Raw genomic sequence first — 6471 nt, 5'->3', positions numbered from 1 at the left:
TGAGAGAATCACTGTTCACTAGAATTAAATTGGCTAGACGTCTGGGTCAGGCCAGATTATCAAGCAGTTCTGAGTCTGTTTTAAAAGAGCCATTTGCCACTTTGCAGCAATTTGCCAGTGCTGGGTAGCCTGGAATCCATATTTCGCTTGGCAGCAGGGCTAGCAGGCCACAGCTAACCAGGAATTTAATTTCAACAGAACGATTAAAAGTCTGTGCCTTTAATATAGGTCTTGGCTGTTCATATTCCTTCCATGGCTGGAGACTGGGGACTCCAATACGTGGGAATGTCATCCTTGCTCCAACAGAGCTCCAAGTTGGGATAACTTTAATAAACCACGGGAAGAGGTGAGGTGGAAAGTTTCTCAGCTTTCAGCTCTGCTTGGCTTGTGACAAATATGGCCAGAACTGCAGGTTGCAAGATACTCCAGACCAGGCAGCTTGCTAAAAGTTTGCTTTCATGGTGATCTGTGAGTTAGCCATTGTATAAACTACAAGCCACGTAAACCTTCAGGGCAAAGTCCTGGCCTTGGAGGGAGAGAGTGGAGTGGAGTCAGCAGTAGGGCAGCTTCCTAGCCCTCCTGGCTGCTAATGGGCAGGATGGCACAGAGCAGCAGGCAGGACCATGCTCTGCAATGCAGCTACTACAGCTCCGAAAAGGGAGCAGGGTATACACCCTCCAGGGTGTCCTGTCTGACACAGCATGGGCCCTGGCTGCTTCCTCATGCAGGTATCATGTACATCACTCAGGGGATGGATAGGAAGGGATCCTGGCCTGGTGCTGTGTGGGTGTGTCTGGGGATGGAGATGCTCCCTGGATCTTCTCTCTGCTGCTTTGCACAGCTGCACAAGGCAGAGCAGAATGGTGCCCCCCGCCTCTATGCATCGTGTGTCTGTAAATAGAGTGATATGTATATGCATATTTGTAAAAATCACATGAATGTCAGGTAAGATTGCTATTTAGGGCCAAAAGTCTGCACATGTGCCAGTATCTGTGCACACAACTACCAGACTGGCATGCATGGCATGAATTTTACATGCACAATTGTGTGAACGTGCCTGTAACTTTGGGGCCAAAGTTTGAAATGCATGCCTAGGAAACAGTTTCTTCAGGGATGTATGACAGGGTCTTGAACCTATCAGGTCATTTGACTCTCTCTCTGCTGCTGATTCTCACTAGCCATTCTTTGGAGTGGCAGATTGCAATGGCTTCCTTTGTGTCCGAGTCCTTGTACCAGAGAGCTGTTGGCAGGGGCGGCAGGTTATATGGGCTCAAGGTGCCCAAGCACCAGGAATATTCAAGGCTGAGGGCTGTGCTGCACCAATATTTGGAGCTGTGTTTCTCCCCTGGCCCTGCTTGGAGCTGGCCCTGCCTGAAAGAAAACAGCCAGTGCCTCTCTCCCTTGTTTGTGCTGCTTCTGCCTAAGGCTATAGAGATCAGCGGCAGGCAGCCTCTTGGAGCACCGGGGGAGGGGAAGAGGGAGAGAGGAGGGGGAAGGAGGCACACACGTGCTTGGGAGCTCTCTCCCCTGCCCCCTGGCACCCACGGGCAGCAGCAGGGGAGGCCACACGTGATGGCAACCCCCCCGCCCCGGTACCCACCATAGGGGAGGCGAGTGGGCTTTCTGGATCTGAGAGAGTCCCTAGGAGCATGTGCAGTGACTGTGGTGTAGAGTGAGTGTGCTGACGGGGGGGGGAGGGGAAAGAGGAGGGTCCCTCTCCTGGAGCTTGCTGCTGCCAGTAAGGGGGTGGGGAGTCCTATCTGGCCCTAGCCCTGGGGCAGCCTGTCTGCATCCCAAGTTCCTTATCCCCAGCTCTGCCCCACCCCAGAGCCTGTGCCCCCAGCACCCCAACCCTGAGCACTCTCCTGCACTGTGAACCCCTCATCCCCAGCCCCACCCCAGAGCCCTCACTTGAGGGGAAAATCGTGCAACTTAAATTTGGTGGTCAGTTTGGAGTATCATTGTGTTTAGCACAATACTTGATTATTTTACACCCTTTAAAGTATACACGTGTTCCAAAGTGGGAATGTTCTTAATGTTTTCTCTGAATACTGTGTGGGTGCCTCAGTTTCCCCTATGCATTTCTTAAGGATCTAGATCAGTGGTCCCCAACCTTCTCGTCTGGCAGGCACCAGACGAAGGACCACTGCGGCGGTGGAGCACCCGCCGAAATGCCGCCGATGCCTCTCGATGACGTCACTTGTAGACGGCAAGCGGTGTCATCGAGAGGTGTCCCCGCTGAAATTCGGGGGTGACGCTTCTCAATGACATCACTTGTTGGCGACAAGTGGCGTCATTGAGAGGCGTCCCCGCCGAAATGCCACTGAAATTTGGTGGCATTTTCGTGGGTGCTCTCCCGGGGGCCAGGATGCGGGTGCATTAGGCGCCCGCGGGCACCGCGTTGGGGACCACTGATCTAGATGGTGGGATAAGGGTGTGTGATTGTTGTAGAACCCTAGAGTGCCAGTGTGATGCCGTCTGCACAGAGAATGGCCGAAACCCTGTCTCTGGGCAACTGATGGCCTGGGCCGCTCTCCTGCAAGATGCCAACTGAAGGTGTTGGAGAACAAAGAGATCAGGTGGCCTCCTAATGCCTGGAAAAGAGACAAAGGCCAGAGGAGGGAGTGTCAGTGCCTGTGTGGACTTCCGGGAAGTGCATGGTGTGGAAGGGGATGCTGGGATGCTTTGGAACTACTCCATACAAAGCCAGTCAGGACTCTGGGGGAGCCTCCTCTCTCTGAGCAGACTGTCTGCAGGGCAAGAAGCTTACACCTTCCTGGGTCTGACCTCGGAGCATTCAGCATCCCCTTCCACACTGTGAGCTTTCCACAGCGAGTCTGCCCAGGCAGGTCCTGGGGCAACCAGAGGTCCCTGCACCCCAACTCTGCAGTCAGACGTGACTCTCAGCCAGCCGGTAAAACAGAAGGTTTATTAGACGACAGGATCACAGTCTAAAACAGAGCTTGTAGGTACAGAAAACAGGACCCCTCAGTCAGATCCATCTTGGAGGGTGGGAAGCCTAGACCCAAGTTCTGGGCCTCTCCCCATTTCCCCAGCCAGCTCCAAACTGACACTCCCTCCTCTAGCCTTTGTGTCTCTTCTGGACAAGGAGGCCACCTGATCTCTCTGTCCCCAACACCTTCAGTTGGCACCTTGCAGGGGAAACTGAGGCACCCACACAGTATTCAGGGAAAACATTACGAACATTCCCACTTTGTCACAACAGGTGCAACGAAATATAATACCATATATTGAAGCAGGCAAGTGCTGCTTCTGACTTTCCACTTTTAATTGACCCTTGTAATCTTGTGGTGCCGACGCGTTGTAGCTTCATTTTATATCAGCTTATAGGGCGGGAGTGGGGGGCGGGCGGGCACCACCATTTTGGGCACCACCAAAAATTATACAAACCTGGCGCCTATGGCTGTTGGACCTTACTTTCCCTAGGCTAGAGCTGAGGTTTTCTCTCCAAGGGATACACTTGTAGCTGCTGCATCTAGCTATTCTGTGACTCAAATCAAGGCATCCAAAACCTAGAAAAAACCCATATATTTTCTTGGCACTATTATAGCAGTAGAGAGAAAACTAGAAAATTAAAGACAAAGGATGGCTTGCTGCAATACAACAAAAAGAGTTGGTTTAAATGTTTAAAGATGACCTGCAAAAAGGAGAAACAATGGTGTTTGGGCTTTTCTGATGTGTGGATGGCCTGTCAGGATGAAAAGGTAAATACCCCATATCAGGGTTAACTACACCAACTGCAGAAAGTGACCCTCTGGGCCAAGTTCATCTCTAGGGACTGACATCAGTGGAGTTACAGCAGCCTGGAATCTGGCCCATTGTCTCCTATAGGAAGCTTGAGTTTAACCCCCTGCCCCAAGAGGTTTCCTCATATCCACTTGTGGTGAGGGCAGGGGTGAAAGTAAGTTAAAGGACTTACCAGTATGATGGAGTCCTGAGCAGGGGGCGGGGCCTCAACCAGAAGGGGCGTGGCCTCAACCAGAAGAGGCGGGGCTTTTAGAGCCCGGGGCACTTTAAATCGAGATTTAAAGGGCCCTGGGCTCCGGCTGCGGTAGTGGCGGCTGGGAGCCCGGGGCCCTTTAAATCACTGCCAGAGCTACCAGCTGCAGAGGCAGAGTGGGCTCCAGTGGCAATTTAAAGGGCCCGGGGCGGTAACGGCAGCCAGAGCCCCGGGCCCTTTAAATTGCCACCAGAGCCATGCTGCCGGAGCCCTGGAGTAGTGGCAGTGGGGCTCGGGCAGCAATTTAAAAGGCCCATGGCTCTGGCTGCTGCTACCACCCCAGGCCCTTTAAATCTCCGCTGGCTCCAGCAGCGGGGCTCGGGCAGTGATTTAAAGGGCCTGGGGTTCCGGCCGCTGCTACCATCCTGGGCCCTTTAAATTGCTGCCAGAGCCCCACTGCTGGAGCCACTGGAGATTTAAAGGGTAGTGGCGGCTGGAGCCCCAGTCCCTTTAAATCGCCACCTGAGCCCTGCTGCCGGAGCCTTGGGGTAGTGGCGGCAGCTGGGACCCCCGGGGCTCCGTTGGCAATTTAAAGAGTCGGGGGCTCTACTGTGGTAGGAGCAGCTGGGAGCCCCTGGCCCTTTAAATCACTGCTGGAGCCCCTGGCCACCACTGCAACCTCCGGGCTCTGGCAGCCCGGCTCAGGCGGCAATTTAAAGGGCCCAGGGCTCCAGCCGCTGCTGGGAGCCCAAGGCCCTTTAAATTGCCGCCTGGGGAAGCTGGCCCGGTATGGAGTACTGGGTCGTACCGGCTTACTTTCCCCTCTGGGTGGGGGATTCTCACAGGATCACTGAGCTGCAGCAACACTGAAGGTTTCTCTACTAGTTAGTCCCTCTTTCAGGAGTGAGGGCTGTCTGGGCTTCTAGTCCATGCCTGAGGCCAGCGTGTTGCTCAGTTCATTTATATGCTGGTTATTGTTTTAGAACTAGAATTGTAATTTCCCATCCTCTTGTCTTCCTTGTAATCAGCCAGTCCAGGAACAGGGACTCATGCCTCTCACTTTATTCTGATTTCTGTGTCTCTTGGAGGAGGGCAGCCACAGCTGGATCTGTCACAGCGCACAGACCTCTGTCTTTAAGAGTCCCAGGGCTGACAGGCAGGCTAGCCATAGGGTCCTGAGACCAAGAGGCTGTCTACACGGCTGGCTAGAATAACTGTTCTGCTATAGCTCTTCTGCAGTGAGCATTCACACAGAGAGCTATTCTGGAAGAGTTGCAGTGCTCCAAATTCACATCCTGCCTTACTCTGGACTGACTTTCCCACGGAGACAAGCCCTACGAGGTTGTTGGGAAGCTGCAGGAGTGTATTTATTAGCCAGCACAATCTGAGGGCCGAGTCCTGAGGTGCTGTAGGGTAGGGTGCAGAGTGGGACCTCTCAGCTGAGTGACTCTGCCAAGTGGGGCAGGATGGCTGAGGAGCTGGGATGCTCCCCAGTACGTCCCCCAGTAAACACCTGTTGCTGGCAGGATGGCAGGGATTTTGCCTGTTCCCATGTGGCCTCTCACACCTCTGGAGTGTTGCTGGACTCCTTGCCTTGTGCTCATTCTTACCTGTGTGATTGTGCTTTTGGGGGGGAGGGGGAGCGTCACACTGAATTGTTTGTGATTTATACGTGGTGAACAGATCAGCATCAGGCCTTAGAAATGTGCAGTTTGTTTTTTTAAAAGGCTCACAAAGTACAGTTTCTAGAAGCACATCCAGCCCTGATGTACAATAGCACCCATCCCCCTCTGCCCTCCCCCCAACATTCCCAGCACCCCTAAGGAAGTTGAAGGAGCGGGAGGGTTGCAAGCAAAGTGAGATCCTGGCTTCTCTGCACTCTCTGAGAGCCTCGGACAGAATATGGAGTCACGGGTCAGCAGAGCAGGTCCCAACGGGGTTCCAGTCGCTGCTGAGCCATTCAAGAGCTTCCCTTCCCAGCGTGAAACAGCTTCTTCTGAGACACTCACCCTAGTGCACAACGTTAGGGCCTGCAGGTTGTTTCCACTGAGCAAGAATAATCAGGTAGCTGGATTCAGGGGCCACAGTGATGCGGGGGAGAGGGAGAGGGAGAGGGAGGAGGCATGCTGCCAGCCCTGCAGGGGCAGAGGCAGAGGCATCTGGATGGCCTAATGCCTCCAGGGGCGTGGGGAAGAACCTTCTGTGCTGGGGAGTGGCTCTTGCTACACCTTTGAAAAGATGCTCAACCAGCAGCCAGAAGGTAAAATGTCTCACAGTTCAGGGACTGGGCCTACTGCAGCGCAGCATCCAGATTAGGACCCTGGGTTTCAGTGTAGTTAATTTTCCTGGGATGGGGGTGTGCTGAATCCCCCCAGGTCTGGTTCTCCTGCTTCTCAGGTCGAAGTCACTGCACTGAGCTCAGCGCAGCTCTGCTGCCTCTGCAAATGGGCTTTGGGCACTGAAGAAGTAGCGGATGTGGACGTTCTTGTTTCAATGAGAGTGACCCAGCT

Source organism: Mauremys reevesii, linkage group 26 (genome assembly GCF_016161935.1).
Source record: "Mauremys reevesii isolate NIE-2019 linkage group 26, ASM1616193v1, whole genome shotgun sequence".
NCBI lineage: Eukaryota > Metazoa > Chordata > Testudines > Geoemydidae > Mauremys > Mauremys reevesii.
Note: the sequence above shows the minus strand (reverse complement) of the source record.